The 27520-nt window shown below is 48.3% G+C and overlaps 1 protein-coding gene across 1 annotated transcript in view; it reads right to left on the bottom strand.

The window, feature by feature from the left end:
- Nucleotides 1-27520, bottom strand: part of NUP210 (nucleoporin 210) — a 315482-nt gene that overhangs the window by 275559 nt on the left and 12403 nt on the right. The gene's annotated exons all lie outside the window — the stretch shown is intronic.

Genomic DNA, 27520 nt, shown 5'->3' with positions numbered 1-27520 from the left:
TCCCAGCCGTGGGGGGCAAGGTATTGTGCCATACCTGACTGAGGCCCAGCGTCCTCCCAGGCCTGTAATGGCGACCGGGACACGTGCTGCTGCGACCCGGCTGTCACAGCCTGAGCGTTCTCCTGCTTCCCCCGCCCGCTCTGCACAGCAACCCGGAGAGGGGCTGCAGACTGACCCGGCATCGCAGGCTCCTGGATGGATGGCTCCTGGGGAAAACACTGGAGACCGGCCTGTGGTGACTGATAGGGGAGGGGTGAGCAGTGGGAAGTTGGCTGCAGGGCGCGCTTCTCCCCCTGGGGCTTCACAGAGCAGAGGATCTCCTGCCTCTCTTCCTGGCTGCTCCAACTCACCAGGTACCCCGCGGTCGTCCCCTGCCCCACAGCACTCAAATACCCCAGCAGCTGGCTCAGGAGAGGCTATGGAGCAGAGCTTGCTCGCCCTCCCCTGCCATGGAGGGGAGAACACAGCTACTCCCTTGCAACACTATGGGGAAGACCAAGGCTCAGAAATGTCAGCTTTAAGGCTTCAAATCAATGCTATGCCAACCAAAATGGATATGGAGGGATACATTGCCCGCCTGGAGGCTGTTTGTAAAACTGAAATTCGCTCCTTGAAGGAGGATATGTCATCACTGACTAACTCCGTGTGGGCCCTTGAATCGTCCACCCAGGATTTATACTCTCAGCAAAGCTCACAACAACAGCTTATAGATTAGCAGGCTCAACAGATCCACCTCTTGTTTGACATGATAGAAGATGCTGAAAACCACAACAGACGAAATAATGTGCGCATTCGTGGTTTGCCGGAGTCAGTCGGGCCTCAGGATCTGACCTCTACACTGCAGAGGATGTTTAACTCCTTGTTGGAACGTCCCCTTGAAACACGCATTGAGATGGACACAGCACACCGTGCACTGGGGCCTAGAAACCTGGACCCAGAGAGGCCAAGGGACATTATTTGCAGGGTACACTTCTTCCAGGTCAAGGAGAATATTATGAGAAAAGCAAGAGATAAAAGGTACCCTGGATTTTAAAGGAACTCCCATACAACTTCTAGCGGATCTTTCCCGATCAACACTTGCAAAAAGGAGAGCCCTGAGACCCCTACTGGAGGTTCTACGTAACAACAATATTGCTTATTCCTGGGGCTATCCTTTTCAACTACAAGTCAGGAAAGGTCCCAACCTGATCATCTTGAGGTCTCCGGCTGACCTGCCAGATTTTCTTTTGGCTCTGGATCTCCCTGGGATAAAATTACTGGACTGGCCGTATACTACACCTCCACCCCAGAGAATGGTCCGTCGTGGAGGTCCCTTCCCACCTGATCAACACCGTACTCAGCGACCAAGATCCCAGAAGTCGCCGAGATCCTCATCGGCGGAGACCTGAACTCTTGGGACTACTTGGTTATACATGTAGTTTGAAGGAGGAATGAGGGCTGTTATGGCCTACTCTGATGCCTTACCAATATTGCCCTTTGTCCGTCTGGTTTTTTTTTTTTCTCCCCCTCCTCTCCTTTCCTCTCCCTCCTCTCCCCCCTCCCCCTCCTCCCCTGGGCATCACTAATTCCAATAATGTTGGGATTCTCTGCCTCCCCTCCCAGCATGCTCCAATGCTGGGTTGGGACGCCTGAACCCCCATGGGTATCTATGCTTCTCCTAAAAGCCTCACAAGTTGTGAGCCAGGAGACGAGAGTTTCTCTCTCTTGCTGCATTCCTCACCTTGTTGCTGTGATTAATTATATTGAACTTGAGCTGTTAGCTGTTATATATGTTACTTTCATTTTGGTCGGGTGACTGACCATCTGTGGTTTCCTTTTCTTCTACCCCTTTTCGGTATTAACTAGTTAGGTGGTGTAGCAGCCGTCCTTCAGGCCACATAGTTTTCAGTCACCTCCCACATGAGGGTGTGTTCCTAGAACACTGGTTACGAGTATTTTCTCAGTTTAATTGCCTTCTGAGCTAGGACTCAGGAGGCTAAGTAAAGACAGGTTTTGATACTTGTCTTTATTATTCTGGTTTCTCTCTCCATTCTACTACTTTCTCTCCTCCCTTTCCTTTAATCTCAGTTTCTTTCTTCTCCCTCCCCTTCTCCCTACTCTTCTCTCGGGTGCCCAGAAGATAGGGCTTCTAAGATGGCGAACCTCAACCTATGCTCGTTAAATGTTAGAGGATTTAATGTACCAGAGAAGAGATCCAAGATCCTCTATAACATGCATAAAAAAAGAATCCATATTCTATTGCTTCCGGAGACTCATTTTAAAACGGACCACATTCCCGCATTTAAGCATAGGTATTATACTTCCTGGTTTCATAGTACCAATTCAGTTGCACAATCCAAGGGAGTTAGCATCGCTCTACATAAATCTCTCCCAGCCCAGGTCTTAGCAGTTAAAAATAAATCGCCCCTCTGGGTCAGACTTATCAAACTTAAGATCTGTACCAAATTATTTACCATTGCCAATTTCTATCTCCCCAACCAGGACCCGGCCAGGACTTGCCAAAAGTACCTGAACACCCTCTCTGACTTCGCTGAAGGCTCCTTGATTCTTGGAGGAGATTTCAATCTTATCCTTGATCGAGCTGTTGACTCCTCCTAGGGTAGGTCTTCTGTTCCTGCAGTGAAACTGCGAGGTCTCAGAAGTAAATTACTAGACTTGAGGCTCATCGACGTCTGGCGTACCCTACACCCTAAAACACGGGACTACACTTTCTATTCTCCTGTCCATGATATGTACAGTAGAATAGACCTTTTTTTCATTAGCCACCACCTACTCACACATGACCCGGCCTGTACTATAGACCCTATGGTGTGGTCCGATCATGCTTCGGTGTCACTTTCTTTCCTCTTGACTGACTTGCGCCCTGGGGAGTGGGTATGGTCATTGAACCCGCACTTATTAAAAGATCAGACATGTCAGTCAGCCATCAGGAAGACCATCACGGACTTCTTCGAATTTCACGCCAATGACCCAACACCCTTACCGCTACAATGGGAGGCCCTGAAGGGGATGATCCGGGGGACTTTTATTCAACAGGGTACCAGACTTAAGAGGGATAGAGCTTGCAAAATAGATAGCTTACTGACTTCCATCCATCACCTAGAACAGGCCCATAAACGGACCCATGACCCTCAGATTTTAACAGACTTGCTCAAGGCTAGACTAGATCTGGGGTCCCTCTTGGATGCAGCATCTGCCCGTCACCGAGACAGAGGTAGGAGATTTATGTACGAATTCTCTAACAAGCCAGGCAGAGCTCTGGCTAGGTTTCTTAATCCTCGCCTGCCCTCTACATTTATCCCCACCATTAAATCACCATCTGGTCATTCAGCATATAAACCTCATGAAATTGCAGATGTATTCCGAGACTATTATGACGGGTTGTACAACCTAGGCGGCCCAGTGGCGGACATGTCCCCAACAAATTTCCAAGCGAAAGTGGACGAGTATGTCGATGGTACCCCTCTCCCCCCACTGAACCATGTGGACTCTCTCATGCTAGATGACCCTTTTAGCGAACAGGAGGTCACTGAGGTTATTAGGGGTCTAGCCAATGGTAGGAGTCCTGGTCCGGATGGCTTCCTGGCCAATTACTATAAGCAATTAGCCTTGGAACTGACGCCCTTCCTGACCAGGACCTTTAACGCTATATCCTCAGCTTGCCCCTTTGCCGCGCAAACTCTTGCGACTACCATAACGGTGATTCCCAAGCCTGGGAAGGACCCATCGCTATGCTCCAACTACCGCCCTCTCTCTCTTATAGGGGTAGATGTCAAGATCTTCGCCAAACTAATAGCTAACCGGTTGTCCCCGCTGTTGCCTGCCTCAATCCATACTGACCAAACAGGGTTTTCCGGGGTAGAGAGGCGCGCGATAACACTATTAAAACTCTACTTTTGACCTCCCACATGTACAGACAAGGTACTCCAGCCTGCCTGCTATCGATCGATGCCGAGAAGGCATTCGATCGTCTTAACTGGACCTTCCTACACTCATCCCTCAGACAGCTGGGAATCGGTCAAACTATGTTGGAGAGAATCTTTGCCCTGTATCATAAGCCCTCGGCACGAGTTCGAGCCAATAATACTCTATCTTCTCCCCTGCAAATATCTAATGGCACTAGACAGGGGTGCCCTCTTTCACCATTTCTATATGTGATAGCCATGGAGCATTTGGCTATATCCCTTCGAAACTCCCCCGATATAAAGGGCTTTGATATAGGTCAGAAATATTATAAACTTGCCTTATACACTGATGACCTCCTTCTATATCTAGCAAACCCGGAAATCGCCTTTCCAGTTCTCATCCAGGAATTTCAACGCTTTGGCATGGTTTCTAACTTCAAAGTAAACTACTCAAAGACAGAGGCCCTTAATATTACTCTTCCTACCACACAAGTCAATAGACTAAAATCCGCCTTCCCATTTAAGTGGGAGACCCAATCTATCAAATATCTTGGGATATTTGTTTCGGCCAATCCGGATGAGTTGTTTAAGGCTAATTACTCCCCACTGCTTACTAGAACTCTTGCAGATCTTAATAGATATAACCGGGGCAGACTTTCCTGGTTTGGCCGGATCAATGCCCTCAAGATGGACATACTCCCGAGGTTCCTTTATTTATTCCAAACAGTCCCGGTAAAAGTTGCTAAACAGTATTTTAGACAGCTCCAGAGGGCGTGTAGCAGATTTGTCTGGGGGACGGGGAGACCGCGGATTCGATACGCCACACTGGTGAGAGCCAAATCCAGGGGAGGCGCTGGTTTACCTGACTTTGAAAAATATTACCAGAGTGTCCTCCTCACGAGGGTCTTAGATTGGAGATTTAACGATCTCCATAAACAATGGGTGGGCGTTGAGTCCCATCTCTCCCCATTCCCTTTGGCACAGCTTCTATGGGTCCCCCTTCAACAGAGACCGGCGGTCTCGGGGTTTCAACCTCTGACTCAGGCGCTCATGCTTTTCTGGGACAGACATCTGGAGACATTAAACTTATCCCACAGACCGGGGAGTATGAGCCCACTTTTTAATAATTTAGACTTTCCCCCTGCGTTGAAGAGATCTACCTTCTTATGTTGGGACTCCGCAGACGGAGCTACACTGGGACAGGTGGCTAAGAAATTATCTGGAACGGCGTCTTTTGGGGCTTTGCAGGAGTCATGCCCGGAGAGGAGATTATCCTGGCTGGAATATACTCAATTGACCACATTTCTAAAAAAGAAATTCCCGGGAAACGCTCTATTATTCAAACCTACACACTTTGAGACCCTAATTTCATTAAAAGCCGAGCCGCAGCATGCCATCGCATTGATCTACAACCTCTTATGTACAGCCCAGTATAATGGGACCCCAACGTATCTGGAGGCCTGGCAAAGAGAGCTCCAGATTACGCTGTCGGAACAAGATCATCTCAAAATCTTTACACTCTCTCATAAAATGTCCATTTCCTGTAGTGCACAGGAGAAAAATTTTAAAAATTCTTACACGCTGGTACAGATGCCCTGACGTATTGCATAAGATCTTCCCCACAGTACCAGATACCTGCTGGAGATGCGGAGTCGAAATTGGTACTATGAAACATATATGGTGGGATTGCTCCTTGATAAGGTCATTCTGGGATTCAATCTTTGAAGTGTACTTTCAACTATCGGGTATTCGAGTAATCCCCACTCCTCAAATAGCCTTACTGTCCCTAATTCCTGGATCTCTCTCTGTGACCAAAAGAGGTATCCTGCGCTTTTTTCTCATCGCTGCTCGTATGATTATTCCAAGACATTGGAAGACAACTACCACCCCCTCTATGAGGGAATTTTTGGAGGAGATAAATAGATTGGAGCGTATGGAATCCCTGATGGCAGATGATAGTGACAAATGGGATGCACATGCTTGCACGTGCACTTCCTGGCTCCTTTTCCGAGAGACTCCGGAATATTCGTCTTGGCACAGATAAGGGGCTATACTGTGGTCCTTTATCCCCCAGGTTCCTTTAACTGATATTTGTAATCTTTACGAAGATTCGTATATTTGTGCGTATGAGCTCTCTGGACGCCCGACTTACTCCTATCTATCTATCTATCCCCCCCCCCCTCATACCCTCTTCTCTTTCCATTACCTATCTCTTGCTTCCTTCTTCTCTCTTTCTGATCTTCACTCAGTCTTTATAGTTAAAATAGTTTCCATAATACTGTTTTGAGAAGTCTTACCATGACACAGTATAATCTGAATTGATTTGCTTTCTCTGTTTTTTCTGTTTTCTTTTCTTACCATTCCTATCTTGGTAAAAGTATTCACAACACAGTGTTATTTGCCTGATCCACATGTTTGAATTACCTTTAACCGATGTACATTTACATCTTATATGTGGTATGAACGATACTTTGTTCACTTTGCCTTAAACTTAATAAAATTAGTTACTGGGAAAAAAAAAGTTCAATGACCACCGCATTCACAAGCGAAGTGTCACGGGAGCCCGTAACATCACTGCTATGTCACAGTCTCAGGCCGCCCGTGAGAGGTGATGTTAGAACGCGGCGGGCATAGACGTCAGTGACAGCGCCGACATCAGCAGGGCAGGAGATCGTCACAGCAGGTAATGCACTTTACCAACCTCCTGACGACAACGCTCATCATCCCCGCGGCTGCTGACCCACTGCAGTGCCGGCGGCTGCTGACCCACTGCAGTGCCGGCGGCTGCTGACCCACTGCAGTGCCGGCGGCTGCTGACCCACTGCAGTGCCGGCGGCTGCTGACCCACTGCAGTGCCGGCGGCTGTGGGGTTGGCACGGGAGCAGGACACAGACTGCAGGGGCACCTGATGGAAGTCTGGGAAGTTTGCGGACCCCCTGACTTGTATTGAGTCACGGTCCGTTATTACGGAACAGAATAGGACATGTTCCATAATAACGGAATGGACATACGGCATCCGATGTGTTTTTTTTGTAGGATCAGATGGACATGGAAGTGCTTCTATGTGCCATCCGATCCTATACAAAAGACATTGAAAAGATGGTCCTATCTGTGGGTCCACAAAAAAACAGAAACTGAACAGGACAAACGGAACGGTGGTGTGAATGAGCCCTTACAGCTAGAGACTGTATGGAGAAAAGCTGAACAGTGAAGATGCTGGCTGTCAGATCCACATCAGTCTGTGATATTGATGAGCTACCTTTATTATAATCAGAACTAGACAGTCCTATAAGAGGCCTGTGGATGGACTCCTTCAATAATTTAAATTGTATTAATTTTACTCATTTGCACAGCCCCAATAACTCCAGACGCCATCACTGTCCCCAATGGTTCAATCAATTTACATTCTCTATCAGTATGTAATGGAGTGTGGGAGAAAACTGGAGGAAACCCACGCAAACACAGGGAGAGCACAGACTCCAAGAAGATGATGTCCTTGGTGGCATTTGAACTCAGAAGCCCAGTGCTAAACAGCAACAGAGCTAACCACTGAGCCACCAGACAGTGCTAACCACTGAGCCACCAGACAGTGCTAACCACTGAGCCACCAGACAGTGCTATCCAGTACAGTGCTAGCCACTGAGCCACCATACAGTGCTATCCAGTAAGTCACCATACAGTGCTAACCACTGAGTCATCATACAGTGCTAGCCACTGAGCCACCATGCTGCCAATGATCACAGCCTCCCCGGCTTTAGATGTTGACTAACCATGATGTGATATGTTGCCATGTTGCAGATTTTTTTCTGCACATAAAACTGCATCTCTTGGAAGGGAAAATGCTGTTGAAAAAATGCGCATTACTGCAATTTTGCGTTGCTATGGTTTTTTTTATGCATACAGATAGGAAAAAAGCTGGGAAAGATGCAGAAACAATTAACATGTCAATTGTTTGGTGCAGTTTTTTCTGCACCAAAATCTGCAATGCGGGCACAACACTTCAGGATTGTCCTAGACTTTGCTGGGATGCGGTTTTCCTTGCATTATGGATTAAAATCTGCAAAAAAAAAAAAAAAAAAAGTATGGAAAAAAGGCGGAAAAAAATGTAGTGTGGGCACACGGCCATAAAGTCACACTTTTTTTTTTTTTGTGACTTTCATGTTGCAATGCAAACACATTTTCTTAACATTCTATATATTATAGCAGCAGCATAGCACAACATGTCATGGCCAAAGACGCCACACTAGAAATGCCCGCTATCATGCCACAGTCAGTCATAAAGACAACAAAATCACATTATTCCTGGGATGAGTTTTGGCTGCCAGCACAATATGGACATAAAATAAATTACATACAATGTTGATAAAGGTTTACATTTTGCAAAGCTTATTACACTCTTACTAGTCATAAGATGCCTAATTTGCTGGTGTGGGCTAGAAAGAAAAGCCATAAGCAGTAACACACGGGGCACGAGCCGCTCGATCACATCCTGCATCTGATGGAGAACAGGAAGCGCAACGTCAGACGCATCCGGAGCCAAGAAAGGATTAGAAAATGAAAGCCGCACAATCAATGAACCCAAGCGAGGACACAAGGCAGTGAAGACCCCAGAAGATTAAAGTGATTGCCAGTATACATTAGTAATGACCAAGGGAAAAATACAGAATTACAGCTTGTAAAATATGAGCGGTGTGTATATAATATACTAGCTGCAGTACCTGGTGTGGCCGGGATAGTCACCATCTCTCCACCAAACTCATATTAACTGACACAGAAGCTTCTTATACCAACAATGTCCTTCATTGCTTATAGCAACCAACCACAGCTCCTATTAATGACCTGTAGCAAAATAAAAGCAGAGCTGTGTGTGTGTCTCTTTCTGTATGTGTCTGTGTGTTTGTGTCTCTGTTCCTAGCTCCAATGACTTTAATGTAAGCAGGTTTTTTGTGAAACATCTGTAAAGCGCAGGGTTAAATTTTTCCCTCAAAACATAGTTTATGACGTTCCCTGAGTCAAATGAGGTGTATGTGAAAAATTTTCTGATTATAAATGCGACCCTGCGTATTCCTTTAGCGGACACACACACACACACACACACACACACACACACACACACACACACACACACACACACACACACACAGGTTTATACTGTGGATACGGAAAGTATTCAGACCACTTTAAATTTTTCACTCTGTTTCATTGCAGCCGTTTGGTAAACTCAAAAAGTTCATTTTTTTCTCATTAATGTGCACTCTGCTCCCCATCCCCCATCTTGACAGAAAAAAAAAGACAAATGTAGAAATTTTTGCAAATTTATTTAACAAGAAAAACTGAAATATCACATGGTGATAAGTATTCAGCCCTTTTGCTCAGACACTCATATGCAAGTCCCATGCTGTCCATTTCCTTGTGATCCTCCTTGAGATGGTTCTCCTCCTTCACTGGAGTCCAGCTGTGTGTAATTACACTGATAGGACGTGATTTGGGAAGGCGCACACCTGTCTATATAAGAGCTCACAGCTCACACTGCATGTCACACCAAATGAGAATCATGAGGTCAAAAGGAACTGCCCAAAGAGCTCAGAGACAGAATTGTGGCAAAGCACAGATCTGGCCAAGGTTACAAAAGAATTTCTTCAGTACTCAAGGCTCCTAAGAGCACAGTGGCCTCCATAATCCTTAACACTAGAAGTCCCAGAGAGGGGTCATTTAATATTTCTACCGTTGGAACCCAGAGACTGGTCGAATGACCTGAAGGATTTTAGCCAACATCCTATAATCACCGTCTTTTGTTCTGCAATTAAGCCCATTACTGTAGCACCACAGGACGTTGTTGTTTTCCATTGAGTTTAGCTATTTAGTTTCTAGTTAGTTCGGAGTAAGGGTCATTTGACTCTCTTTCGGGACTTCAGGGGGGAGCTCGAAATTTCTGGGACTTCTAGTGTTAAATGGAAGACGTTTGGGGCCACCAGAACTGTTCCTAGACCTGGCCGTCCAGCCAAACTGAGCAATCGTGGGAGAAGAGCCTTGGTGAGAGAGGTAAAGAAGAACCCTAAGATCACTGCGGCTGAGCTCCAGAAATGCAGTAGGGAGATGGGAGAAAGACCACAAAGTTACCTATCACTGCAGCCTCCACCAGTCGGGCCTTTATGGCAGAGTGGCCGATGGAAGCCTCTCCTCAGTGTAAGACACATGAAAGCCGCATAAAGTTTGCAAAAAAAAACACATGAAGGACTCCAGACTATGAGAAAGAAGATTCTCTGGTCTGATGAGATACAACTTTTTGGTGCTACTTCTTAGCAGTATGTGTGGAGAAAACCAGGCACTGCTCATCACCTGCTCAATACAATCCCCACAGTGAAACATTGTGGTGGCAGCATCATGCTATGGGGGCAGTGACAGGATGACTGGTTGCAATTGAAGGAAAGATGAATGCGGCCAAGTACAGACATATCCTGGAAGAAAACCTCCTCCAGATGCTCTGGACCTCAGACTTGGCCAAAGGTTCACCTTCCAACAAGACAACGAACCTAAGCACACAACTAAAAAAACAAAGGATGTCTTCAAAACAACTCTGTGACCATTCTTGACCGGCCCAGCCAGACCCCTGACCTAAACACAATTGTGCATCTCTGGAGAGACCTGAAAATGGTGTCCACCAACGTTCACCATCCAACCTGACGGAACTGGAGAGGATCTGCAAGAAAGAACGGCCGAGGATCACCAAATCCAGGATCCCAAGAAGACTCATGGCTGTACTAGCTCAAAAGGGAGGGGGCGTCTACTCAGTACTGAGCAAAGGGGCTGAATACTTATCACCATGGGATATACTGAGCAAAGGGGCCGAATACTTATTATGTTAGGTTTCAGTTTTTCTTGTTTAATAAAATTGCAAAAATTTCTAATTTGTTTTTTTTTCTGTCAAAATGGGGGATGAGGGGCAGAATGTACATTGAGAAAAAAAAATGTACCAAATGGCTGCAATGAAACAAAGAGTGACAAATTTAAAGCGGTCTCAATACTTTCCGTACCCACTGTACATTAGATTATGCATCCAAACATACATGACATATAAAAGTTTATTATTACAGATGAGCAGACCCATGGATGTTTGAGTTCAGCCAGACTTTAAACGTTCGGTTGGAGACCCGGACTTGACCACGGATCCCATATAAGTTAATGAAGACCCCAACTTTGGTCCTGTAAAATGGTCATAAGAGCTAGGGGACTGAAAAAGGAAGCAAAATGGGGTAAGATCAGGACAACTGCCCTTCAATCAGATGTGGATAGGGAATAAAATTTAAAAAAAAAAAAAAAAAAAAAAAAAAAAAAAAAAAGGTAAAAAGTAAAAAAAGTAGACTGCTGGGGACTAGTATTACCAGGGTGGGAAAGTCCATGGTTATTGGCCCCCCCAGCCTAAAAACTAGCAGCCCCAGAAGTGGCGCATCTCTTCACAATTGTCCTGGTGTGGTGGCAATGGGGTAATGTGGGGTTGATGTCAGTTATGAATTGACAGCTGGAATCAAGCTTAGAGTTTAGTAATGGAGAGGCGTCTATCAGACACCCCCATTACTAATCCGGTAAGTGTACAGTTATAATAAAAAAAAAAAAACACACAAACAACACACGCACACAGGAAAAATAAATAGTTTATTTGAATACAAACTCCCCCACACTCCATCGTTCACCAATTTATTAATTAAAAATAAATCATCTAATTTTTCCTCTGTGTGGTGTTTTTTAACCTGCCAAAAAGTGATCAAATGGTTGCTTGTACCAGAAAATAGTACAATATCGCGCATTGTTCTGAGACATCTTATTAATTTTTGGTTTTCTCTATAATTGACCAAGAGCTAACAACTCACTCCACCTGCACATGCAGCTGCCTCCTCCCTTTTCTAAATCAAGGAAACTTCCAAGAACTTTTTTGGGCCAATCTTAACATGAAGAACATGAATGTGAAAAAGGGCAAATTTACGACCGGGTAAAGATAAGGACCATGTGGACAGAATACTAGAGAATGCAAACTTTTGTTTTATCTTACAGAAACTACGAATTGATATTTTAGGAATGGCGTCGATATAAATTATATGAAAATTATGTTTTTGAAATCATAATGAAGTGGCGAACGCAAAACACAATTTTGCTGGGCGATGGCCGGAATTCCAACAAATGGCCAGATAGGAGATATGACATGTCTAGTATCATCTATGAACAGGTAAAATCATGCTGGGAAACATGACGGTAATATCTCCAACCTGGGATCTTCAGGAGTGGAGATATCTTGGAAGATGGAATCTTGAAACTTTCTAAAGGTCTAAGCACATCCCACAAACAGCCCCCACATGAGATCATCAAGGGGTTGGTAATATGAGGTAATAAAAGGCAGCTACCAAATTTTAGCTTTTGTCAGACCTTAGAGGTGCAGCCAGCTGTGCTGTGATACTGTCAGTTTCTCTAAGGAGCCTCTCCCTCCACTAAGCTTGAAACTATGGAACATGACATTCCTTCCAAAGACAATACTAAGGACCAGGGGGCACTCACTGCGAGTGAAAGGCGATTCCAGCAGCTAAATAGGAAAGGCTTCTTTACAGTAAGGCTATATCCGCACTTTGCATTGAGGTAGTTGTAGTTCTAAAAGCATCCTCTGGCAGAAATTGCTTTTGCCAAAGTTGCTTTTGGCCACAGTTATATTTAAAGGGACTGTATCGTCTTTTAAATATGTAAAATAAAACTTTTATATAAAAAATACTTATAATTGCCAGTAGTGGGAGCATCTTCCTGTGTACACATCAAAAAGCTATAGTAATCCTTAGTAGAATTACGATAGCTGCAAATTTGGGCAGTCACTAGATGACATGCCTATTCTCCTCCCCTTTTGGGTGTTACACAAAAACCGGCAAGTGTGCACAGAGCCTTACACATATATACAGTGACTGTTACACATATATGTACAGACTGCGGTCATCGCACCCACATATATACACTGACTGTTACACATACAGTATACGCCAGGGCTGTGGAGTCGGTAAGCCAAACCTTCGACTCCGACTCCGACTCAGACTCCTCAAATTCTCTTGCACCGACTCCGACTCCGGCTCCGACTCCGACTCCTACATATATTGCTTATAGTTAGGTGAAAAATTTATTGTAGTACATGAATATGTGTATGTGAACATTAGACATTTAATAATTTTTATGATACAATAATCAAGATATTTGGATAGAACATAAAATATATTTATTGGATACAACTTTAGAACACAAAAAACTGTAATAAATTGTAAATATGTAATACACTATGTAATATACAGTAGATTACATATATATCTTGTGTGTGTATATACACTGTGTATATATATATAATATTACATATTTACAATTTATTAGTTTTTTGTGTTCTAAAGTTGTATCCAATAAATATTTTATGTTCTATCCAAATATCTTGATTATTGTATCATAAAAACAATTAAATGTCTGATGTTCACATTATACTACTGTCACGAACCACCGGGGGGGTCACTCAGAAATCCCCCGCGCTGGCTACCAGTACGTCACAATCGGGGGGTAACAAGTGGGGGTCACCCCTCCTTTATACCTCCCGACCGACAGACAGAGCACGTGACGCGCTCTCTAGCGCCCCTCTTATAGTCAGGCCAATTATGGAATTGCCCGACAATAAGCAAGGAGGCCGCTATACTACTTATGCCGATTATTGAAGGGTCCCCGGTGAGAGTAGGGTATATATTCCCCCCGACCTCCGCGGGCGGAATATATAAAACCTCCCCGAATCTCACTGGCCTCCCCACAATAATCCTTGGCACAAACTCGCTGCCACCAACCGATTTACGGTAACTATTAGCCGAACACACAGACGTGGGATTCGAGATAACAGAGCAGCCCAAGATTAATTATATAATTTAATCAGCCTAAAGCACACTAGAACTACAATATATACAATAGGGAATCTACAGAATATACAGTTATGTCAGAGTACAGTTACAGATAAAGCATGGGTTACAAACAGGCATACACAGTTCCAGCAGTTACCTTGTGCGTCTGGCCACAGGGGGGCGCTGTAGGCCAGGTTTCTAGGATCCTTCCCACAGATGTTTCCTACACGTGACCCCCAGCGAAAGAACCCTGGAAAATGGCCGAAGTAGGGTTATCAACCTGGGCAAATCCAGGTCCCCTCCTACCTTAGTGACCTCAGAGGAAGCACTGCTCCACCCCTGGCTGGAGTTATGGACAATCCACAACATGGAATATGGGCCATAACTTTGCCTGGGAGCGTCGTAGGCGGACGCCAACGCTCTCATTGTGACAGCTATGAATTTAGCTACAGAACGAGAGGACTCGTGACTTGTCTACTAGTTCCACATTGGCGGATATCACGCCTGGGGTATTTCCCCAGGTCCTGCTCCCATAAAAAGGGTGTGCCAGCATCGTCCGCATGCGGAGACACCATTTTTATGGTTGCCATATTTATCGGAAATATGGCTTGCGAGATATGAACCATTTTTTACTGGAGTCGTTCTGTCTGGATACTTCCATAGCCTTGCTAATTAGATAGCAGCCCCTACTACAGGGTCACGGCAGGGAGTCATCCTGTGTCCATTGTTCCCACATCACCTAATCTCCATATCACAGGAGATGGCTGGGATGTGACACCTTCACAGATGCTGGACATCTGAGAACAAGAAGGGAGGGGGCACGGCCATGGAGTGATGAGAGCGATTATGACTTCCAGTCATAATTCCTCTTCATATCCCAGGATTTGCCTCACACCTCCCCCCTTTTGAGGGCGCTAGGGGGCAGCACACTCCGGTGTTCCCCCGTGCGCCCGTCCGCGACCTCTCCTTGTCGAGACAGCCCGTCTGCGTTACCGTGGTCACGGCCCCTTTTGTGGCGAATGGTGAAGTTGTATTGCTGGAGCGCAAGGCTCCATCGCAACAATCGCCCATTCGTCCCAGAGACGGTGTGCAACCAGCTGAGGGGATTGTGGTCCGTCTCCACGATGAAGTGGCGCCCGTATAGATAGGGTTGCAGACGCTGCAGGGCCCACACTATGGCCAGGCACTCCTTCTCCATCGTGGAATAGGCCACTTCCCTTGGTAACAGCTTCCTGCTCAGGTACAAGACTGGGTGCTCTTGGCTCGCAGAGTCCACCTGGCTGAGCACCGCACCGAGGCCGAAGTCACTGGCGTCGGTCTGTACTACAAACGGCCGCGTGAAGTCGGCTGCCTGTAGCACGGGCGGGCTGGACAGGGCGTCCTTTAGGGCCCGGAAGGCTGTCTCGCAGTCCATTGTCTAATCGACTGCAGAGGGCAGCTTCTTCTTGGTGAGGTCCGTCAAGGGCTTTGCCAGGCTACTATAGCATGGAACAAACCTCCTATAGTACCCAGCGGTCCCCAAGAAGGACATCACCTGCTTCTTGGTCCTGGGGGTGGGCCAGGATGCGATGGCCTCCACTTTCTCAGGCTCGGGCTTCAGTGTTCTCCCACCTACCCGGTGACCGAGGTACTGGACCTCGCTCATGGCCAGCTGACACTTTCCCGGCTTGATGGTCAAACCTGCCCGGTGGATCCGCCTGAGCACCTGTGCTAGATGCTCTAGGTGGTCCTCCCAGGTGGGACTGAAGACGGCAATGTCATCCAGGTACGCGGCCGCGTACCCTTCAAGTCCCTTGAGCAGGGTGTTGACCATCCGCTGGAAGGTGGCAGGGGCATTCCTCATCCCGAATGGCATCACCGTGGACTCGTACAGTCCAAATGGGGTAATAAAGGCAGAGCGTTCCCTGGCCTTGCGAGTCAGGGGGATCTGCCAATATCCCCGGCTCAGGTCCATGATGGTCAGGTACTGAGCCCCGGCCAACTGATCGAGCAGGTCATCGATGCGTGGCATTGGGTACGCATCGGCGACCGTGACAGCATTGAGCCCCCTGTAGTCCACGCAGAACCGAGTGGTTCGGTCCTTCTTAGGGACGAGGACTACAGGCGAGGCCCAAGCGCTGTTGGATGCCTGGATCACCCCCAGCTTCAGCATCTCGTCAATCTCCTGGCGCATGTGTTGCTGCACCTCCGGGGAGACCCGATATGCTGAACGCCGGATCGGGGGATGATCCCCAGTGTCCACGTGATGGACAGCCAAGTCAGTCCTTCCGGGCTGGTTGGTAAACAACCCCCGGAAGGGGTGTAGGGTGGCCCACAGCTGGGACCGTTGGTCCTCCAAGAGCTGGTGGCCAACCTCCACATCCTCAATGGATCCGCCTGCCCTAACCTGGGCTAGCATATCCAAGAGGGTTTCCGCTTCTCCCTCCTCGGGCAGGTTGCACACGGGGAGCGCACATGCCTCCCGCTCATGATGTGCCTTCATCATGTTCACATGGAAGGGCTTCCGCCTTCCACGGGCAGGGTCCAGGGTGACCAGGTACGTCACAGGGTTGAGCTGCTGGTACACGAGGTATGGGCCTTCCCAGGCTGCCTGAAGCTTGTCCTGTGGTACGGGGACCAGTACCCACACCTTTTGACCCACTTGGTAGGTCCTCTCACAAGCGTTCTGGTCGTACCAACGCTTCTGATCGGCCTGGGCTTGAGCCATATTGTCGTGTACCAGTTGCGTCAAGGCCTGCATTTTGTCCCGGAAGCGCACGACATACTCGATAACCGACACTCCAGGGGTGGCCAAATCCCCTTCCCAAGCCTCTTTCACCAGAGCCAGGGGGCCCCGCACACGTCGCCCGTACAGGAGCTCAAACGGTGAAAATCCTGTTGAGGCCTGTGGAACCTCCCGGTAAGCAAATAACAGGTGTGGGAGATACCGCTCCCAGTCACGCCCATGGGAGTCGACCAACATCTTAAGCATCTGCTTTAAGGTGCCATTAAACCGCTCGCACAGGCCATTAGTCTGTGGATGGTACGGGCTGGCCACCAGATGTCGCACCTGGACTTGCTTACAGAGGGCCTCCATCAGCTGGGACATGAATTGGGTCCCCCGGTCAGTGAGCATTTCCTGGGGAAAACCCACTCGGGAGAAAATCTCCAGCAATGCGGTGGCCACCTTGTCAGCCCGAATGGACGACAAGGCCACTGCTTCCGGGTACCGGGTGGCATAGTCCACTACCGTCAGTATGAAGCGTTTCCCGGAGCTGCTGGGGATGGCCAGCGGGCCGACCAGATCCACAGCCACCCTCCTGAAAGGCTCATCGATGATTGGCAGAGATACCAGTGGGGCTTTGGGGTGTGGCCCCGCCTTCCCCACTCTCTGACAGGTTTCACACGAACGGCAGTAGGCAGCCACATCGGCCCCCATTTTTGGCCAGTAGAAATGCTGGTTTAACCTGGCCTTGGTCTTAGCGATCCCTAGGTGTCCGGCCATCGGAATCTCATGTGCGATCCGCAACAACTCCGTCCGGAACGGATAGGGTACCACCAACTGTCGGTCCCTGGGCCACGCCTCCGGTGAACCCTGCTGGACCGTGGCCCGGTACAGCCGTCCTTGGTCCCAGACCACTCGCTCCGGGTCCGAGTCCGAGGGAGGCTGTGCCGCCTGCTCCTTAAGAGCTTTCAGGCTGTCGTCAGCTTCTAACGCTGCCTGAAACCCCTGACTAGATGTGGCCAGAATCGACGAGACTGTCACATCTTCAGTCAGTACCCCGGGACCTGTGTCCTGGCCTCCACCTGACTCGGCTGCCACTGGGTCAGAAGGGGAAGAGCTATCGGACCTCTGGGAGGCCCCTTGGCTTCCAGCACTCCCACTGCGGGTGACAGCGGCCACAGCCGCTGCGACCGTGGGTCGTGCCTGCTCCTCCTCCGTTCCTGACCAAGTCGCCGGTTCAGGCAGACCTACCTGGCTTCCTGACACCCCGGTTGTGGGGGAACCATGCACCGAGATCTTACCTGGGAGCACTTCCGCTCCTGGACCGGCCCCAATCTCACCTGCCTGTTCCCCTCCTGCAGCAACAGAACCCCGCTGTGAAATCTCTGGGGACCCCACATTTGCTGTGGTAGCCCCCACCCCACACACTGGTCCTCCCCCTGCAGCACCCTGCTCTCTGCTTATCCCTGCAGAGGGCAGCAGATCCCAGCTCACAGGCTGGTTACTTGTAGAGGCATTGTCACACCTTTCTCTGACCCCCTCCCCTGTCACAGCTGCAGCTCTGTGTGTGTCTATGGTGTCTGTGCAAGCAGAAATATCAGAGTTCACTCCCCCCTCTCTCACATCATTCATAGATAACACATTAACATTGTCAGGAGTCATGTCCGTACTGGCTGAAGGTTCAGCCCTTGGTGGGGGCCCAAACTGGGAGGTTATCTGCCCCAAATCTGTCCCAAGTAGCACGTTTGCGGGGATCCGATCAGTTACCCCCACCTCCCTCACCCCTCGCCCTGCGCCCCAGTCCACATAAATGTCAGCAACAGGCAGCGCCGGGTCAATGCCTCCAATCCCGGAGACAGCGAGGGTTTTTCCAGGGATCAAGTCTTGGGGGGACACCATCTCAGGCCGCACCAGAGTCACCTCCGAGGCGCTGTCTCGCAGTCCCATGGTCACAGACCGGCCGACGGTGACAGGTTGGAAGCTGTCCAGGGACCTACCACCACCCCCACCCACACAATACACCTTGGGCGGCCCTTGGGACGGGGACGGAGCCGGGGCCTTGGGACGCTGAGGGCACATGGCCTTGAAGTGTCCAGGTAGGTTGCACTGGTGGCACCGTCTTGGTTCTGCCACGGGCCTGGAGAGGGGAGTTGAGGGGGACACCCCCTGCAGTCTAGGGGCAGGTGGGGCAGTCGCAGAGTTCATCTTACCCCCTCTCCAGGTGCTGCTGGTGGCTGCTCTCCTGGCCTCAGGAGCCCGATTGTTGGTGTAGTCATCGGCCAGGGCAGCTGTAGCCGTGGACCCCTTTGGCTTCTGGTCTCGGATGAACTGGCGGAGATCCTCAGGGCAGTTCCACAAGAGTTGCTCCGTGATGAACAAGTCCAGGATCTCCGGTCCGGTGGAAAGCTGCAGGCCTTGGGTCCAGTGGTCGGCAGCTCGGGCAAGTGCCCGCCGGTGGTCAGCCCAGGAGTCCTTTGGTCCCTTCTGTAGGCTCCGGAACTTCTTGCGGTAGGACTCTGGAGTGAGGTTGTACTGTTGGATCAGGGCCCGCTTGATGGTGTCGTAGCCCTGATCTGCCTCAGCAGGCAAGTCCCCAAGGATATCCAGGGCCTTACCCCTTAGACGGGGGGTCAGGTATTTGGCCCACTGATCCTTGTCCAGATGGTGCTGCAAGCAAGTCCGTTCAAAAGCAGTCAAGAAAGAGTCCAAGTCTCCGTCCTTCTCCAGCACTGGGAAGTCCTCAACACGGACCTTTGGAAGTTTGGTGTCTTGAAGGTCACGTGTGGCTGATGAGGGCCGGAGCTGAGCTAGCTGCAGCTGGTAGTCACGCTCTGCCTGGCGCTCTTCACGTGCTGCTTGCCGCTCCGCAGCCTCACGCACTGCTTGCCGCTCCGCAGCCTCAGCGTCACGCGCTGCCTGTCGCTCACGCTCGGCCATGAGTATCTCGTAGGTATCCCGGTCTCCAGCCTGGAGAAGGGCCATAGCCATTTGAAGAAGGCTATCCGAGCCTCCCAGGCTCGGTGGAATGGCACGTGGTGATCTGCGGCCCGCTGCGGAGCCTGGTGCTTCACTGTCCATTGCAGAGCGGAGGGCTGGCATCTGGCTCGTTGAGGACCCTTGGGTGAGCTGCTCCTCATCTTGTCCATAATTGCCAGGTTGTGCGCTGTCCTCTGCAGAATGGTTTTCTGGCGTCGAGCTCCTGGAGGGCTCGTGGACAACCTCCTCATCGTCTCTGGCCTGAGCATCGGCCATTCCTTTGGCTTTGCTCCTGGTGCTCTCAGCCATTGTTGCAGACTTTGGTCACTGACACAGAACTGACACCTGATGCCTCCACACACCTTACAGTATCTGCACTCTGACACTCTAGTGTTGGTCTGGTCTGAAGACCCCAGCAGCCACAGCTGCTGCAGGCAGTCTTTAGTGTCTGGGAGTATGGGTCTCACACTCACACACACTATTATCTCGATCCCACCGCTTTGCCACCAATATGTCACGAACCACCGGGGGGGTCACTCAGAAATCCCCCGCGCTGGCTACCAGTACGTCACAATCGGGGGGTAACAAGTGGGGGTCACCCCTCCTTTATACCTCCCGACCGACAGACAGAGCACGTGACGCGCTCTCTAGCGCCCCTCTTATAGTCAGGCCAATTATGGAATTGCCCGACAATAAGCAAGGAGGCCGCTATACTACTTATGCCGATTATTGAAGGGTCCCCGGTGAGAGTAGGGTATATATTCCCCCCGACCTCCGCGGGCGGAACATATAAAACCTCCCCGAATCTCACTGGCCTCCCCACAATAATCCTTGGCACAAACTCGCTGCCACCAACCGATTTACGGTAACTATTAGCCGAACACACAGACGTGGGATTCAAGATCGAGATAACAGAGCAGCCCAAGATTAATTATATAATTTAATCAGCCTAAAGCACACTAGAACTACAATATATACAATAGGGAATCTACAGAATATACAGTTATGTCAGAGTACAGTTACAGATAAAGCATGGGTTACAAACAGGCATACACAGTTCCAGCAGTTACCTTGTGCGTCTGGCCACAGGGGGGCGCTGTAGGCCAGGTTTCTAGGATCCTTCCCACAGATGTTTCCTACACGTGACCCCCAGCGAAAGAACCCTGGAAAATGGCCGAAGTAGGGTTATCAACCTGGGCAAATCCAGGTCCCCTCCTACCTTAGTGACCTCAGAGGGAGCACTGCTCCACCCCTGGCTGGAGTTATGGACAATCCACAACATGGAATATGGGCCATAACTTTGCCTGGGAGCGTCGTAGGCGGACGCCAACGCTCTCATTGTGACAGCTATGAATTTAGCTACAGAACGAGAGGACTCGTGACTTGTCTACTAGTTCCACATTGGCGGATATCACGCCTGGGGTATTTCCCCAGGTCCTGCTCCCATAAAAAGGGTGTGCCAGCATCGTCCGCATGCGGAGACACCATTTTTATGGTTGCCATATTTATCGGAAATAGGGCTTGCGAGATATGAACCATTTTTTACTGGAGTCGTTCTGTCTGGATACTTCCATAGCCTTGCTAATTAGATAGCAGCCCCTACTACAGGGTCACGGCAGGGAGTCATCCTGTGTCCATTGTTCCCACATCACCTAATCTCCATATCACAGGAGATGGCTGGGATGTGACACCTTCACAGATGCTGGACATCTGAGAACAAGAAGGGAGGGGGCACGGCCATGGAGTGATGAGAGCGATTATGACTTCCAGTCATAATTCCTCTTCATATCCCAGGATTTGCCTCACAACTACAATAAATTTTTCACTTAAATATAAGCATTATACTAAATATTATTTAGTAAAATATTCAGCACATTCTGCATTGCACTCCTGTCCCCAATTTATTATATATTTTAGGAGTCGGAGTCGGTGCATTTTATACCGACTCCAACTCCGACTCCGACTCCACCAAAATGAGCTCCGACTCCGACTCCGACTCCACGACTCCGACTCCGACTCCACAGCCCTGGTATACGCTGTATGGCACTGTATGGTGGCTCAGTAGTTACCACTGTACGGTGGCGCTGTATGGTGGCTCAGTAGTTAGCACTGTACGGTGGCTCTGTATGGTGGCTCAGTAGTTGGCACTGTAACACACACACACACACACACACACACGAACGTGGACGGGGATAGCGGAGGGAGGGGCTTTCATTACAGACGGTAACGGCAGGGGGCTGGTGAGAGCAGAGGAAGGACACACACACCGGCGACCGTCAGAACGGGGCTGGGGACAGCGGAGGGAGGGGCTTTCATTACAGACTGTAACGGCAGGGGGCGGGGGCTGGTGAGAACAGAGGGAGGGAGGGGGTGTCATCTGTAACGGGGGAGGGGAGGCGGCCAGGACTCACATCCCGGCGGTTGACAGGTGTAAAGTGGAGAAAAAAGCATGGCTTGAATCTCCACAAAAATGGCGCTTGCTTTCCTCCGTCTGCTGTGATCTGGACAGCCCAGGGGGCGCGTCCAGGTCACAGCATACGCCCACTGTAACGTTACACATAGGGTCGGCTAGCGACCACTATTCTCTATGCACAGGGGCTGCCATAAAAAGGAGTGTGTAACTGTCGTTACACACACAGCAAATCCAACATGGCCCCCAGTGCATACAGTAACATTAGAATAACAGAAAAAGTAAATAAGCTACGATTTTTATTTTGTATTAAAAATACTTGATTTCAGAATCACTATTTTTAATACAAAAATAAAAAAACATGATACAGTCCCTTTAATATAATTATAGCGGTTATATACTATTTCTGGCTAAAATAACAATAAATTAATTTTTTATTAATTTAATTGTCGGACTATGTGTGTGTGTGTAAAGGGACATATCATTCCATTATTCTGAGGTCATAAACGCATGATTTCTGCAGCTAAAAAGCAGGTAAAACGCTGGAATTTTGATGTTTGTTGCTTTTAAACAACTTCTCATTGACTTCAATGTTATCAAAACGCAGCCCAAATGGCAAAAACAGTTGACATGTTGCTTCTTTGAACGCGGAGTTTTTGCCCAAAATGATGCAAATTAAACGCAGCGTTTTGAACTGCAAAGTGCGGACTAGAAATCCCCATTTCCCATAGACTTTGATGGAAAATCAAAAACACGTGCCTTTTGGCATGAAAACGCTGCAGTTCAAAACGCAGCAGAAACGCAGGTGAAAACGCAAAGTGCGGACACAGCCTTAGAGCAGTCAGACTGTGGAATGCCGACCACAAGAGGTAGTAATAGCAGATACTATAACAGCTTTATATCAGGGCTGGATGATTTCCTCAGTACACACAATATTATTGGTTATAAAAGATTTAGTGACAAAATGCATAATTGGTGGAGGAAGGTAAAATAGATGGACCGGGGGATTTATTCAACCTATGTAACATGTAAGGTCTCCTTCACACGTCTGTGCAAAACACAAACATTTTGCACGGTCCATGGTGAAGGTGCATATGTATGTGTTCTACGTATGCTATCCTTGTGACATCCGGATAGCACATGGATAGCATGAGCTTGTATACTTAACTGTCTCCGCTGCTGCTGTTACTTCTGGGTCCGCGGTGAGCGCAGTGAAAATGCAATTAACATAATGAACAGGCCCAGAAGCAACAGCAGAGGCAGAGACAGCAGCGCCGAAGACAGGTAAGTATAAGAATACTTTATTTTTATGTGACCTCTGTTTACTCTCGTAAATGTCACACGGATCACATCAGTGTGTGGTCCGTGTAACACCAGTGCTGCCAGCAGAAATGGACATTTCGCCTGTGCGCCACACGGTCCATGTCAAAACATGGACAAGTGCACAAACCCAGTGATTTTAATGTGTCTCCAGTACATGTGAAAACTGACGTCTCACGTACCGGAAACGCGTTGTGTTAAGAGGCTTATGGGCCGTTTCACACATCCGGCATTTCGCTGGATTACCGGATCCGGCACACGCCAGTACAGTGTTAATACTGTACAATGGCATCGCGGCAAGCTCCGGTCATATGCTCCGGTCACATGACAGCATGTACCGGAGCTTGCCGCGATGCCATTGTACAGTATTAACACTGTACTGGCGTGTGCCGGATCCGGTAATCCAGCGACATGCCGGATGTGTGAAACGGCCCTAAGCCATTACTGTGACAATTTTTGTAAGTGTCTTTTATTATTCCTTTTATATTTTATGTAATTGTCTATATTGTATTGTTTTGTGCCCCTTTGTAAAATCTTTTGTATATTTTTAACACTGCCTATTTTTTCGGATTATATCTATAAAAAATGTAAAAGCTTCATTCTTCTTGCTTTATAAACAGCAAACCCAAAGAAGCCACCCGCTGTCTGTAATGGGTGTCCAATCGGCGTATAAACGTTTGGTGGTGGCAGCAATTCATCTTTTTTGTGTTATTGTGGAGCTTCGTAGTGACCGTACTGGGGTATATATACAGTGCCTACAAGTAGTATTCAACCCCCTGCAGATTTAGCAGGTTTGATAAGATGCAAATAAGTTAGAGCCTGCAAACTTCAAACAAGAGCAGGATTTATTAAAGTGAACCTGTCATCAGAAATTTAGCTATAAACCTAAAAGTTTGCCCCTCTGCAGCTCCTGGGCTGCATTCTAGGAAACTTCCTACAGTTTTTGTGGCCCCTTTTATTCAAAAATAAAATACTTTATAAACTTGTACCTTTTCGTATGCAAATTTCTTAAATCTTCCATGGGGGCGGGCTGCCTGATGTACGTTGCTGTCCTCCTGCCGATTTACACCGCCCCCGAACGCTGAATTTCAAACCTCAGGACGCCGCCCCTGGGCGCCCGTGGTCCCACGCATGCGCTGTGCTACTGTAGCAGTGCCGTGTGCACTGCGTGCACGTGTGACCGCTAGTGACGCTTTGCGCGGGCACAAGGTTATGGGCGGCGCTGTGAGTGTCATCAGCAAGTGCCGCCCATAACCTCGTGACCGCACTTTCGCCTATTCCTCCAGCGTTCTGCGCAAACGCTCGCTGGCCAGATGACCGGACGTCACCTCCTTCCCATCCTGCTCAGCAGCAGGAAATAGATGGGAGGAGCGGACGGAGCAGTCGGTGCCCGCGCAAAGTGCCCGCGATAATAGCTGACAATATGATGATAATGCAATCTTAATAAAATTATAGGGGTAACAGTGTACCCATAGATATGGATCAATACAACATCAAACATATGATAGCTGAAAAGATTAACAAGTAAGGCAAGTATGATCCAAACATTGTCAGCTATACCAGACCTGAAACAGTATATAGAAGGGGGACCACCCAAGGGTCGGGGGCCAAAAGGAGCACCAAAGTTTATATTAAAAGGCAGAAAGGCAACATTAAGGCCCTGTGTGCACTTACGGGATTTTGCAGCAGATTTTCTGCGGATTTGCTGCATGTTGCGCTGCAGAAAATGTTCATAACATCTCTACAGTGAATCACCAGCAAAACCTATGAGAAAAAAAAATCCTGTGTGTGGGATTCCCGCAGCAAAAACAATTGCATGTCAATTCTTTTCCGCACGTCGCTGCGGGATTTCACTCCATTGACTGCAATGTAATCGTGAAATCCCGCAGGGAATAACGCAGGCAGCAAATTCTGTGCGGTTCACTGCGTTTTCCTGCGTTATTCCCTGCGGTATTTCGTGGTTTACCTGCGGTAATGTACATCGCTTGCCTGCAGTTTTGCAGGGAAGTGATGTCATTATGACAGGAAGAGGAAGCGGAGCAGAAAGTAAACACACACAGATAACAGACACAGACAGACATCACAGACATAGAACAAAGACACAGACACATAGAACACACATAGAAATCATAACGGACATATAGAAAAAAAAAAACCACGCGGGCTCCGCTGTATATTTACCTTCCAGCCGAGGTAAGCACACAGCGGCGGCCCGGTATTCTCAGGCTGGGGAGAGCGAGGGGCAGGGTTAATGTGTTCCCCCCCTCCCGCAGCCGAGAATATCAGCCGCAGCTGTCCCGGGACTGTCGCATCCAATATGCGGCAGTACCGGAGTGTCCCCGGCTCTTCCTGCCGCCGTGATGCAATGGCAATCAAGGTAATGTAAGGAGTTAATGGCGGCGGATCACCGCCATTAACTCCAGGCTTGATCATGGCAGCGTCTATGTGACAGCTGACATGATCAACCCGTAAGTAAAGTGAAAAAACACACACCGAAAAATCCTTTATTTTAAATAAAACACAAAAAAATCCTCGTTCACCCTTTTATTAACCCCTCCCGAAACAAAGCTCCGGCGTAATCCACAGCTCCAGCGTCCTGCGATGCTTGTATCCAGCCGCGACTGACACATAGTGCTGAATGCAGCCTCGCAGCGAGACAGCAGAGAGGTAACTCCAGGGCATTTCCCACGGCCGGTTATGTGAACTCACTACCGACCGTGAGAAATGCAGTGTGCTCACAGGGAATCTATGTCTGTCTGTCTATGAAATGACTTTTTTTTTTTTCAATGTGCTTTATTGCATTGAATGCAATAAAGCACATACCAACCCGCACGCGGCAAAACCGCGGTAATACCACGAACAATACCGCGGTAAAACCGCAGCAAACCGTTGCAAACCGCATGCGGTTTTCGAGTGCGGTTTGCCGCGGTTTTTTACCGCGGGTGCGGTAATCTTTGAAGTCCCTTCAGGTCTGGTATAGCTGACAATGTTTGGATCATACGTACCTTACTTGTTAATCTTTTCAGCTATCATATGTTTGATATTGTATTGATCCATATCTATGGGTACACTGTTACCCCTATAATTTTATTAAGATTGCATTATCATCATATTGTCAGCTATTATCTGATATACCTATTTTCTGACCTCTGGGGGATTCCCTCTCTGCACGTAGCTGATAAATACTTCTGTAACCTTAATAGGATTGTTTCATTATCCTCTCAGCTACTGTTTTGAGGTACATAATTATATTTGGGCCATGACCATGCACAAAGTCACTTTATCAATTTTATAGCAGATTTGCACTTTATTACAATTGTCCAGCCTTTCAGCCTCCTTTTCTCTTTGTCCTGTCATACATTTCATGTACTGTATTTTTATTAAATTTTCACTGTGCACTTTGACTATATAAAATAAAATGTATTATCAGCATTTATGCTCATTTGTTCTTTGCTGCATTCTAATTGCTATCATGGGCTCCTCCCATCCCGGTCTATTATGTATTTTGTCCTTATGGAAATTAAGTTGTTTATTAAAAAAAAAAAACAGGCATAACTCGGTGATTTTTTGCAATCACACCACAGACATGTGAACGGCCCCATATTTCATTCCATGACAAACCGCTAGAAAATGTACATGACACAGACATGCAAGAGGGGCCTTAAGCTGCATGTCCACATTGGCTACGTGACACGAAGATAGTTCAGAAACGCAGGTCACGGAGGACTCGGACAGCATCAGACGCCATGCTAGTGTTCTGCATTATTCACCGTTTACATACCGTAGTTACACAAGTTGAAAAACGCCCCCAGTCCTTCTAGTTCACCCTTCCTCCACCAATTACACATTATGTCACAATCATTTATAACCGCTTACTCGGAGCAGTTTACAGCGGTTGTTCCTCATTAAGTATAAGTACTTACCTTCCCTGGGTCCACCATTGAGCCTCGAGCAATGCTCCCAGTATGTTGCATTGGCTGTGGTGGTGACGTCATCATACAGCGTTGCAGCCAATCAGTGAGCTCAGAAGCTCTGTGGAATTATTCCAGTGTAGGCGGAGCACCCAACTCCGAGCCCCTGATCTAAGCACGTGACGTCAGTCTTAGGCGGGTTTTGCACGTTGAGACATCCCAAGCCGATGCTGCGATGTCGAGTGCAATAGTCCCCGCCCCAGGTATGATATCTTGTGATAGCTGGCGTAGCAAAAATTATCGCTACACCAGCTTCACATGCACTCACCTGCCCTGCGACCGCCGCTCTGGCCGGCGACCTGCCTCCTTCCTAAGGGGGCGGGTCGTGCGGCGTGATA

The sequence above is a fragment of the Anomaloglossus baeobatrachus genome, chromosome 8, assembly GCF_048569485.1.
Source record: "Anomaloglossus baeobatrachus isolate aAnoBae1 chromosome 8, aAnoBae1.hap1, whole genome shotgun sequence".
In the NCBI taxonomy this organism is placed as follows: Eukaryota; Metazoa; Chordata; class Amphibia; order Anura; family Aromobatidae; genus Anomaloglossus; species Anomaloglossus baeobatrachus.
The sequence above is the reverse complement of the archived record's forward strand: the minus strand, read 5'-3'. Positions and strand labels throughout refer to the sequence as shown.